This window comes from Elephas maximus, chromosome 16 (genome assembly GCF_024166365.1).
Source record: "Elephas maximus indicus isolate mEleMax1 chromosome 16, mEleMax1 primary haplotype, whole genome shotgun sequence".
NCBI classification, from domain to species: domain Eukaryota; kingdom Metazoa; phylum Chordata; class Mammalia; order Proboscidea; family Elephantidae; genus Elephas; species Elephas maximus.
The window spans coordinates 72,200,587-72,213,142 of record NC_064834.1 but is presented as its reverse complement, the minus strand read 5'-3'; the positions used below and the strand labels follow the sequence as shown (position 1 = coordinate 72,213,142).

At 40.7% G+C, this 12,556-nt stretch overlaps 1 protein-coding gene across 9 annotated transcripts in view; it reads left to right on the top strand.

The window, feature by feature from the left end:
* ATE1 (arginyltransferase 1) overlaps positions 1-12,556 on the top strand; it is a 162,581-nt gene that overhangs the window by 84,447 nt on the left and 65,578 nt on the right. The gene's annotated exons all lie outside the window — the stretch shown is intronic.

The following is a 12,556-nucleotide window of genomic DNA, read 5'->3' as shown; positions in this document are numbered from 1 at the left end:
GCTGTAGCTCTCACTTCCAGTAGCAGTTTCTTCCTCCCAAGATGTAATCCAGCAAACGGGTGTTGTTTGGAACAAAGACGAACCCTTGGGTTAGAATCCGTGTGTTCATTTTAAAGGATACACTTTTTCCCCCGGCAGGTAGCCATTGACTTGCTTTGAAGATATAACTTCTGCAGCCTGTTCTAGGTGCCATAATTCTGCGTTTTTGAATGCCTGCCTCAGCCATAGGAATTCATTGCTCTAAATTGCTTTCTTGGGGAGTATTTTTAAAATTATTATTAAAACATTACAGTCATGGAAGCATAGCTTTTATATTCACGTGCTAACATTTTTGCCAAAACGTTACATGTCGGACTAGCCCAATTTTCTCTAAGTGACATGTTAACAACAAAAAGCCCCTTGCTGTGGAGTCAATTCTGACTTACGTGACCCTACAGAACAGAGTAGAGTAGAACTGCCCCCGTAGAATTTTCAAGGCTGTGATCTTTATGGAAGTGGACTTCCATATCTTTTTCCCACAAAGCAGCTAGTGGGTTCGAACTGGCAACCTTAACCACTGAGCCACCAAGGCTTCTTGATATGGTAATAGAACAGCCAATAATTTAGTACTAAAATTTAGCAGCTGACTATCTTTAGACGGCACTGGGTTGGTGGGTTTTAATGTTAACCTTACTCAAGAATCAAATTATTTTTGAAAGGGAAATTGTGAGTTTAGTTGTAAATTACAATGTCTTTTTGTCCGTTTAGGCCTTTAAGTGGAATCTGAGTTTTAATTCCTCTTTTACTTTATGCCAGGGCCCTAGGGCTGGCACCATTCTTGTTGATATTAGAAGAATCTCCTCATGGACTTTGAATGAGGCGTCTTGTCTTCAACCTTTGTGTAACATGTGCTGGCTCTGTGAGTGGTAGCTTCCTTCTGCTTATCCTCCTTCTACTCCTTCCCACCCTGCAAGACTGAGCTCACATTTGCTTCTCCTGTGAAACCTCGCCTGACTCTCCAAGATTCAAGTATATGCTTCCATTGCAACTTGTGTGCATATAGCTAAAATTACTGCATTGTTTTGTAACTACTTGTCTTCCTGTCTGTTCGTCTCCTTGGACTCTCAGTTTCTGGAGAGGTGGAATTTGACCTCATTTTTTATTCTAGGAGCAGTCTCACTTTATGTAAATGTTTAATAAATCTTCGGATGGGCAGTTAGATGGGTGAGAATAAGGAATCAATCATTTGGTCACTGGTTAGGGGAAAAATGCCTGTGTATTCCAAACAAAGTGGCATCATTTAGCATTTCTACAGAGTCTGATATATATATATATATATATATGTCATTTTGGCAGTATGAGTTGAAAATAAGTTTAATTTGGAATGTTTATAGTTCTGAAAAGCTCATCCTGTATAACACGTGATTTGTATTTGAATCACAGGCTTATTTTTAAATAGGTTGATTTAAAAATGTATGTAATTAAATACAGTTCATTGTAAGTTAAAACTTCTGAAATAACTAGTAGAATACAGCGTAAAACAAATTTTTCTAGGGAGTATAATCATAAATTTTGGTTAATTGTATAATGTAAACTTACAATCTAAACACTATTTTAACTAAATAGCATTAAATCTGTTTCATGATCTAATGTATTTGCTCTACTGTATATAAGTATATATTAGAATAATAGCAAATAATAATAAATAAATATATTTGCTTCTAACAGTTTTTTTCTTAGGAGCAGGACAGTGAAGTGGCTTCCCACCCTGAGTCCCTGTTCCTGCTTGCTCTAAAGGGGCATTTTTGTCATCCCCACCCCTCACTGCACACACCCATTCCCTTTCCCCAGCCACCAGGAGACCTTTGGCAATGTCTGCAGACATTATTGATCATCATAGCTGAGGGTGTAGTGCTAACCAGATCTGGTGGGCAGAGCCCAGGGATGCTGCTAAATATCCTGCAATGCCCAGACCAACGCCTTCAACAGAACAACCTGGTCTAAAATGTCAGCACTGCTGAAGGTGAGAAAACCTGCTCTAAAGGTTTTCCAAATTGCCATTGGAGTCTGTAGGGCTTTACAAGTGCAGAGCTACTGTGGGTAATTTGAGTACAGCTGTCCAAAAGGAACTGCCAGAAAGATTAATTTTAAGTTCACCATAACAAGGCTGAAATAAACTATCCTGTGTGTGACACACCAGAGGGAAGTCTCTCATGTCTCATTCGTGACCCCGTGCAGCCGTAAACTCACCCATGACCCCAGGACTGTCTTAAATTTTCTTTGGGGGGCTTATGTGTGACCTCCATGTCAACTGAGAGGCAGTGAATGTTTCTGTGCAAGATGGCTTGCGAACCTTGAGGTCTCTTAGAAGCAACCCCGGCAGCAGCAGCAGCAGCAACAAATACAGCTGAAATTCCCAAGGAGAAGACGCTTCCTTCTCCAGCCCTGATGTCCATGGCAGGCTCGGCCTTTGGCATTTATAAATCATCCTGTTTTCCTTGCCATTGTGGAAGTAAAAAGAAACTTGGCAGCATCCTAATAACCAAGTGAATTGAATTATTCTTACCCTAACAGCTAAATCCAGTTCATCTTTTTTAGAGCGAAGAGCACAGCATTGCCGTATACACTGCGGGATGGAAGTTGTACTCATTGCTAGCTTTCCTGAGGCAGGATGTCTGGCACATACTATGCTCGTATGCTTCAACCCAGCGTGGTGGGAAGTGGGATGTTTTAGAGATGGGATGTGCACATGTGGTTAACTCTTTTGGTCTGTTCTTCTTGCTTTGGTGTTGATGTTAGAATTAAAGCCACCCCCACCCCTCCAGACACCATCCCAGCTCAGGTCGCCTTTCCTCCATTTCCCAGGCTGTTCCCTGGAGGTCCTGCTTGGTATTTGGTCAGCCTCTTTCTCCAGGATTCTGTGTCTAACCTTACTTCAAGGCAACTCCCTTTTTACGTTATCTGTGTGCCTTCCCCCCTTCAGTTTGCATCATTGTTAATTATGTTCTTAAGTCTGTATATGTTCTATACACTATAGTTTCATCTTCGGTCTTCAGAAACAGACGAAGTATAAGGTTTTGTTTTTGTCTTTTCCATGTGGAACACTTTCAAAAGCCTTATTGTCCGGTTGGTAGTGTTAGCTAGTGGGAAGCTACTTCGAGGGGCGTAATTTTCACAGCTGTACAGCAGTCACTTATAAATGACCGCGCTGAGCAGCAGTGGAGGCCTGAGTGTCCCCTGCAGGAGGTAGTCGCCAGCCTCCTCACTCCCCTCCATCCTGTGCCAGCCTCCCCATAGCTTGTTCAAGGACGATTTACATTGTGTGAGATCGTTTTGCTGGAAAATCTGTGGGGTCTCACACAGTTCCCTTAAATCAAATTCCTTAGCTTGATCTTCAAGGCTCCTTTTTCTTCCTGATTGCCCACCCAGGTATGGTTCCTTTCATTTTTTCCTTTCCACCAGTTCGCTCTTCTTCTCTCTTGCAAAATAAAATTTAAGACTCTAATATTCCATCTTATCCCACTTTTACTGTCCTTTTTTAGAGCACCTCTTCTGCCAGTAGTCTGTCAAGTATACATGTGTGCGATTTACAGTTAATTTGTGATCTGTGCAGTGCTTCGCAAATAGTCCTACATTTTTCCCCATTGTGTTTGTCCTGCGCAGAGGTGGTCATTGTACTCTGGTGTCTGCCATGCCCACTTACCCCTTTTCCGAGGGAAATTGCCCTTCCTGTAGGTTCTGCTGAAGGAAGTGTAGCACTTCAAGTGTAGGTCACCGTGCATAGTACCCTGTACCGTGACATCTTGCCCACTACTGATGGGACCAGAGAGCACTAACTTAGGGTAGGTTAGTATCTGGCAAGACCCATCATGAAAGCTTTGCCCATGAATAGAGAATGACCAAACCAATCAGACCCTCTCTCTTAAGAAGGTTTGAGTTAAACCCACTGGAAGATCAGTCTTTAGTGGTGGGTGTTCAAATGGAGAGCCCACCAGAGAAACAGTAAGCAAATGCTCAGTTAGATTAGAGCTTGAAAAAAATGGGTCCGTGAAGTTTGAATGCGTAGGCAAACTTATATAGACATGAATGTTTATCTCTACTAGAGAGCCCAGAGATTTCTTTCATCCAGTTTTCAAAGGGGTCTCTGAGTCAGAAGAGATCAAGAGAAGAGTGCAGTGAGATGGTGGGGGAACAGATAAAAAATCTGTGGGGGCTCCTACTGCTGTGGGAACACAGATAGCCTCTTGTTAGTCCTGCTTTCCAGTTCTCCAGTTAGGATCTGAGATCCCTGAGGCCTTCTGGGCTGGGTTTCCTCTTTTTCCAGTGTAGCCTAGGGGCTCTTTTGAGACCTGAATCTACAAGACCAGTGTGTCTGCCCTCATGTCTTTATGTGGCTCCCTATGCTGTTATGTTCCTCTCCACCATTACTGCCAGTCAGTTAGTGGGGTCACTTGAAGGAATTGCTTTGTTTCTACAACCCAGAGGGCCAAACTAGCACCCTTGCCCACCAGCAGCGTGGTTGCTTTGGACAAGACAGCAGCTGTGCCATCACGGCTTCTGTTTCCACAAGTGTCAGTATTGTGGTCAGTACATACATAGACGTGTCCATGTAAATAAATGACCTACCCACATAAGGTGGAGGCGGAGAGGTAGCAGGAGAGCTGATAAAATACTCCGTTAGACCAGAAGTGATAAGATCCCACGTCACGAATTGTGCTTTGTCATTCCCGTAAGTGAAACGTTTCATGCTCTCAGATGCTGTCCTTGGGATTGTGACGGAGGATTCAGGAGAGTAGTTGATTGCCCATGCTTGTATTTGGGTTTGATACAGTATTTAGTGTGATAAACGCTGTATTAAAAACATTTATTTTAAAACTGATGTGAGCAATTGGTTATTATACCAATCCGTTATGATGTGGAATTGACTCCACGGCAACAGGTTTGGTTTGGTTTTTGGTTATTACATCAATTGAGAAGTCCTGGTGGGGCAATGGGTAAGTGCTTGGCTGCTAACTGAAAGGTAGGCAGTTCAAACCCACCAACTGCTCCACGGGAGGAAGACCTGGATCTGTTTCTGTAAAGATTACAGTCCAGGGAAGCCTATGACGCAGTTCTCTGCCATACAGGGTTGCTATTAGTCAGAATCAACTCAACAGCAGCGGCTTTTATTGTATCAATTGAAGTTTTAAAATATTGCAAAGATTGCTGAGGTTGAGGATTTCCTTAAGAATTCTGCAAAACAGAATCAATGACAAACAGAGTCTTGGTTGTCATGACGGAGGTGTATGGCCTTCATACATGAAAGACAGAGAAACATCTTGGCTCTTTGGGCCTAAATCTGTGAAAACCAAGACCAAGGTGGTGGTGATGAGTTTGTGGCCTTTTTTTCCTAAGATTTGTAATAGTTTCTTTCATAACTTGCAACTGCCCTCATTTAACTTAATTTGAACAGTAGTTTATCTAGGCGGTTTGCTGCTTTTTATTGCATGCCTGGCTAGGCATACTTTTGAACTTGTTTTTTGAACCAAATTATGGCGAAGGAAAGGAGAAGAGAAAAGACTCTGTCGTTAAAAATTTAGCACTAGAAGATGTGAATTTTCGTTTTTCCCGAGTTCCCCAGTAACATGTTTATTCTTCCCATTAATTATTTTCTTAAGGGAGGAAGTAAGTTGAAACATGAAAATTAGAACCATAACTTATTTAAATTAGCAGACTGCCTTCCTCTGAATGTCAAGAGGTGGGCCAGGAGCCATAATCAATTCTAGGGAGTCTTAGAAGACTAAGACCTTTTTTAAAATTATCCGTTTCTCCCTTCTTTGTTACCATTTATTGATTTTCTTTGACTTTTTAATTTTCTTCCCAGTAATTCTGGGTGGGATGAGGAAAAATTAACAAAAGACACTCGGTGGGATGCTGTCTGCCTCTGGTGTTATCATGGAGTCACAGAGACTGGCTGCATATTTTATTTAGCAATTTGGAATAAGGCACACAGAAGGGGGATTTCCGCCCTCCCTGTATTAAAGGTGCCACATTCCAGAACAGTTCCACAACTCGATCACGAGGAAAACATCATGAGAGTGATTAAGCTTTTTCATACAGCTCGATACAGACTCCTAGAAAGAAGAATCTAGTGAGATGCTAAGTATTTTTATTGCTTTAGTTCAGATGAAACCTAATGAACTCATTCCCAGAGGCTTTACTGAATTCTTCGCGGGGTCAGCTTAGTGGGATTGGTGAGTCTTGGATGAGATCTGGCAGGCAGTTTTGTTTTCTGAGCGAGGGGTGAATGTCTGCTTTCACTAATCCAGCTCTGCTTGGGAAACGTTGTTGTTTCCAGCCCTGGCCAAGACCTGCAATTACTATTCTAAATGAGACCGTAAAACCACAGGGCTTCTCCCATGTTCGTGAATTACAATTAATTTGTACATAGTAAACTTTATTTAATTTTTTAAAAAATAATTTTAAACTTTGAGAGAAATTGCAGAAATAAAAATGGTACTATCTACATACGCTTTACTCTTCACTTACTGGTAATATTTTACTCCTTTTGCTTTATCTGTTATCTGTATCTCTACACACATAAAAACTAAGAAACTAAACCCATTGCTGTCAAGTCAGTCTTCCCTATGGGACAGAGAAGAACTGCACCATAGGGTTTCCAAGGCTGTAAATCTTTGTGGAAGCAAACTGACACCTCTTTCTCCTGCGGAGTGGTTGGTGGGTTCAAATCACTGAACTTGTAATGCGCAGCCGAGCACTTAACCACAGTGCCACCACAGCTCCTTACACACACACGCATATATATGTGTATGTGTTTACACACACACCTTATTTTTGAATCATTTGAAAGTAAGTTGCATATATTGTGGTCCTTGAACGTCGAAATACTTCAATGTGTATTTCCCAAGAATGGAAATATTCTCTTAAAAAATCCCAGTGCACTTATCAATTTCAGTAAATTCAACATCAATACGTTAATCTACTCTCTGTATTCCTATTTCATCAATTGGCGCGTAATGTCCTTTATAACATTAAATGGTAGACTTTTAAAAAAAAAATTTATTGTGCTTTAAGTGAAAGTTTACTAATCAAGTCAGTCTCTCATACAAAAATTTATACACACCTTGGTATATACTCCTAATTGCTCTCCCCCTAATGAGACAGTACATTCCTTCCCTCCACTCTCTATTTTCATGTCCATTTGGCCAGCTTTTGACGCCCCTCTGCCCTCCCATCTCCCCTCCAGACAGATGCCACATAGTCTCCTGTGTCTACTTGATCCAAGAAGCTCACTCTTTACCGGTATCATTTTCTATCCCCTTGTCCAGTCCAATCCCTGTCTGAAGAGTTGGCTTTGGAAATGGTTCCTATCTTGGGCTAACAGAAGGTCTCGGGACCATGACCACTGGGGTCCTTCTAATCTCACTTAGACCATTAAGTCTAGTCATTTTATGAGAATTTGGGGCCTGCATCCTACTGCTGTCTTGCTCCCTCAGGGGTTTTCTGTTGTGTTCTCTGTCAGAGCAGTCATCGGTTGTAGCGGGGCACCATCTAGTTCTTCTGGTCTCAGGATGATGTAGTCTCTGGTTTATGTGGCCCTTCTTGTCTCTTGGGCTCATAATTACCTTGTGTCTTTAGTGTTCTTCATTCTCCTTTGTTGCAAATGAGTTGAGATCAATTGATGCAACTTAGATAGCCGCTTGCTAGCATTTAAGACCCCAGACGCCACTTTCCAAAGTGGGATGCAGAATGTTATCTTAAAATAGATTTTATTATGCCGATTGACTTAGATGTCCCCTGAAACCATGGTCCCCAAGACCCCGCCCCTGCTACGCTGGCCTTCAAAGTGTTCAGTTTATTCAGGAGACTTCTTTGCTTTTGGTTTAGTTCAGTTGTGCTGACTTTTCCTGTATTGTGTGTTGTCTTTCCCTTCACCTAAAATAGTTCTTACCTACTATCTAATTAATGAAAACCTCCCTCCCTCCCTCTCCCCTCTTGTAACCATCAAAGAATATTTCCTTCTCTGTTTAAACTATTTCTGGAGTTTTTTTTATAATAGTGGTCTTATACAATATTTCTCCTTTTCCAGCTGACTAATTTCACTCAGCGTAATGCCTTCCAGATTCCTCCATGTTATGAAATGTTTCACAGATTCCTCACTGTTCTTTATCGATGTGTTGTATTCCATTGTGTGAATATACCATGATTTATTTATCCATTCATCTGTTGATGGGCACCTTGGTTGCTTCCATCTTTTTGCTATTGTAAACAGTGCTGCAGTGAACATGGGTGTGCATATATCCATTCATGTAACGGCTCTTATTTCTCTAGGATATATTCTAAGGAGTGGGATTGCTGGATCGTATGGTAGTTTTATTTCTAGCTTTTTAAGAAAGCATCAAATCAATTTCTAAAGTGGTTGCACCATTTTACATTCCCACCAGCAGTGTATAAATAAGTGTTCTAGTCTCTCCACAACCTCTCCAACATTTATTCTTTTCTGTTTTTTGAATTAATGCCAGCCTTGTTGGAGCGTAATGGAATCTCATTGTAGTTTTGATTCGCATTTCTCTAATGGCTAATGATCATGAGCATTTCCTCATGTATCTGTTAGCAGCCTGAATGTCTTCTTTAGTGAAGTGCCTGTTCATATCTTCTGCCCATTTTTTCATTGGGTTATTTGTCTTTTTGTAGTTGAATTTTTGCTGTATCATGTAGATTTTAGAGCTCAGGCTCTAGTCAGAAATGTCATAGCTAAAAACTTCTTCCCAGTCTGTAAGTAATCTTTTTACACTTTTGGTGAAGTCTTTGGATGAGCATAGGTGTTTGATTTTTAGGAGCTCCCAGTTACCTAGTCTGTCTTCTGTATTGTTAGTAATGTTTTGTATACTGTTTATGCCATGTATTGGGGCTCCTAACGTTGTCCCTGTTTTTTCTTCCGTGATCTTTATCATTTTAGATTTTATATTTAGGCCTTTGATCCATTTCGAGTTAGTTTTTGTGCATGGTTAGACTTTCTTTAAAAAAAAAAAAAAAAACTTTTTTTTCTTAATTTAGAGTTAAACACTAAATAGATTTTGATTTAAGTAAGAAGAAGGTATTGATACAGTTCTACTAGTCCTGTTTAGTATTCCAGAACAATTTCGCTCTTAGAGAAACATACTTAGCAGTAATATCTCATTGTGTTTTTAATTTGCATTTCCCTAATGACAATTTTTTTTTTTAATGACAAACGAGGAGCCCTGGTGGTCCGGTGGTTAAGAGCTCAGCTCCTAACTGAAAGATCGGCGGTTTGAATCCACCAGTTACTCCTTGGAAACCCTGTGGGGCAATTCTGCTCTGTCCTATAGGGTGGATATGAGTAGGAATCAACCTAACGGCAGCAGGTTTGGTTTTTTGTTTTTTTTTTCCAGTGACAGATGATGTTGAGCATCTTTTCATGTGTTTGTTTGCCATTGTACATCTTTGGTGAAGTGCCTGTTGAGATCTTTTGCTAACTTTTTAATTGGCTTTGTATTCCCTTATTGTTGAGTTTTAAGAGCTGTTTGTATATTGTGGATGCAAGTCCTTTATCAGTTATGTGGTATGCAGATATTTTCTCCCGGTCTGTGGCATGTCTTTTCATTCTCCAAACAGTGTCTTTACAAAGGAAAAGTTTTTAATTTTGATAAGGTCCAGTTATCAATTTTTATTTCTTCTCGATCATTCTTTTGGTGTTTAAAGAACTTACACCAAACCCACAATTAGGCAGGCATTCTACTATATTTTCATCTAGAAGTTGTATAGTTTTAGATGATCTGTTTATTAGGTCTGTGATCCGTTTTGAGTTAATCTTTGTGTAAGATATGAGATATGTGGCAAGATCCTCCCGTTTTTGCATATCCTTTGTTGAAAGGTTATCCTGTCTCCATTGAATTACCTTTGCACCTCTGTCAAAAGTCAGTTGAGTGTATTTGGCCATTTGTATTATAGGAATAATAACAGTAACAGCAGCTGACATTTGCTGAGTGTTTACTCTGTGTCACGTGCTCTCTAAACATTTTATAATCATTACTCATGTTATGCTCACAACAATCCTAGACATAAAACCAAGCCAAACCCATTGCTTTCAAGTTGATTCCAACTCATAGGGCCCCTAGAGGACAGAGTAAAACTGCCCCATAGGATTTCCAAGGCGCAGCTGGTGGATTAGAACTGCCAGCCTTTTGGTTAGCAGCCTGAGCTCTTAAACACTGCGCCACCAGGGCTCCATTCTAGACATAGGTGTTATTATTTTACCATTTCATAGATGACAGACCTGTGGCACAGAACGGTTAAATAACTTGTCCAAGGCCACACAGATAGCTCTTGTTGGAGTCAGTATTTGAACTCAGGTAGTCTGAGAGGAGCCCATTCCCTGCTGCTTCCCTGGTAGGAAATTTCCAGTTTTAAATCTTTCATGTAGGTTTTAGAAGCACTCTGAGTTCCCAAAGGCCATAGACATCTGTATTTCATCTCTTCCAAGGCATGCAAGTTTTTTTTGTTTTGATTTTCTCGTGTTCACATTTTTTAATCCTAGAGGTTGATGATTATCAATGTGTGTGTGTGTGTGTGTGTGTGTGTGTGTGTGTGCAATCTTGGTTGTTACTTCTGGTGGCATGCTTGGGCCACTGAAACCTCTTGATACTGTGTGTGTGTTTTCCATTTCTCACTTGGATGAGAAAATGATACTCTAGATCACCTGCTCTAAGGGATGGGGGAGGCGCTCATATTTTATTGGATATTGTGGACCTGCTTGAAGACCAGGTGTCTTAGTTCTCTAGTGCTGCTATAACAGAAATACCACAAGTAGATGGCTTTAACAAAGAGAAGTTGATTTTCTCACAATAAAGTAGGCTAAAAGTTCAAACTCAAGGTGTCAACTTCAGGGGAAGGCTTTATCTCTTGGCCAGCTTTCTCGTCAGTGTTCCCCTGGACTAGGAGCTTCTCCAAGCAGGGACCCCTGGTCCAAAGGACGAGCTCTGCTCCTAGCATTGCTCTCTTAGTGGTAGGAGGTCCCCAACTCTTTACATGCGTACCTTTCCTTTTTATCGCTTGAAGAGATAAAAGATGGTGCAGGCTACCCCCCAGGGAAGCTCCCTTTACATTGGATCAGAGATGTGACCTGGGTAAGGGTGGTGTTACAATCCCACCCCAATCCTTTTAACATAAAATTACAGTCACAAAGTGGAGGACAACCACACAATGCTGGAAATCACGGCCCAGCCAAATAGATACATAAATTTTTCGGGGGACGTAATTCAATCCATGATACCAGGCATGCTGGATTTTCACAAATATAGAAATGTTTCTGAAAGACATCTAAATATTCTTTACTGCACGAAGTTATATCACTTTTGGGATTATGAGAATTATTAGATTTGATTGAGTAGAACAACTTCCACAATTGAAGGTTTACCATCCTTGTGGTTATTTCCTTCTTCCATTTGCCTCCTCCCAGTCTATTCTTTTTTTTTTTTTTTAAATAAGTCCTCTTGTGGTAAGAGGAGTAAATAAAGGTACTATTAAGAATAAAAATTGCCTCAAATTCTCTAACCTAGGGTTTAATTAAACATTATGAAAAATAGGAATTCTAGAACTCTTAATTGTGCCCATGAGGAACCTGTATGTAGACAAAGAGGCGGTTGTTCAAACAGAACAAGGGCATACCGCGTGGTTTAAAATCAGGAATGGTGTGCATCATTTCACCATACTTAGTCTGTATGCTGAGCAAATAATCTGAGAAGCTGGACTGTGTGAAGAAAAACACAGCATTAGGATTGGAGGAGGACTCATTAACAACCTGCGGTATGCAGATGACACAGTCTTGCTTGCTGAAAGTAAACAGGACGTGAAGTACTTACTGACGAAGATCGAAGATTGTAGCCTTCAGTATGGATTATGCCTCAACATAAAGAAGACAAAAATCCTCACAACTGGACCAATAAGCAACATCATGATAAATGGAGAAAAGATTGAAGTTGTCAAGAATTTCATTTTACTTGGCTCTACAATCACGGTCCTTGGAAATAGCAGTCAAGAAATCAGATGGCATATTACATTAGGCAAATGTGTTCAAAAGATCTCTTTAAAGTGTGAAAAAGCAAGATGTCACTTTGAGGACTAAGGTGCACCTGACCCAAGCCATGGTGTTTTCAGTTGCCTCATGGATGCATGAGAAAGCTGGAAAATGAATAAGGAAGACCAAAGAAGAATGGATGCTTTTGGATTATGGTGTTGCTTAAGAATATTAAATATACCACGGACTGCCAGAAGAACAAACAAATCTGTCTTGGAAGAAGTACAGCTAGAAGTGAGGATGGTGAGACTTTGTCTCATGTACTTTGGAAATGTTATCAGGAAGCACCAGTCCCTGGAGAAGGACATCATGCTTGGTAAGTTAGAGGGTCAGCAAAAAAGAGAAGGACCCTCAACGAGATGGACTGACACAGTGGCTGCAGCAGTGGGCTCAGACATAGCAATGATTGTGAGGCTGATACAGGACTGGGCCGTGTTTCGTTCTGTTGTGCAAAGGATCGTGATGAGTCGGAGCTTAACA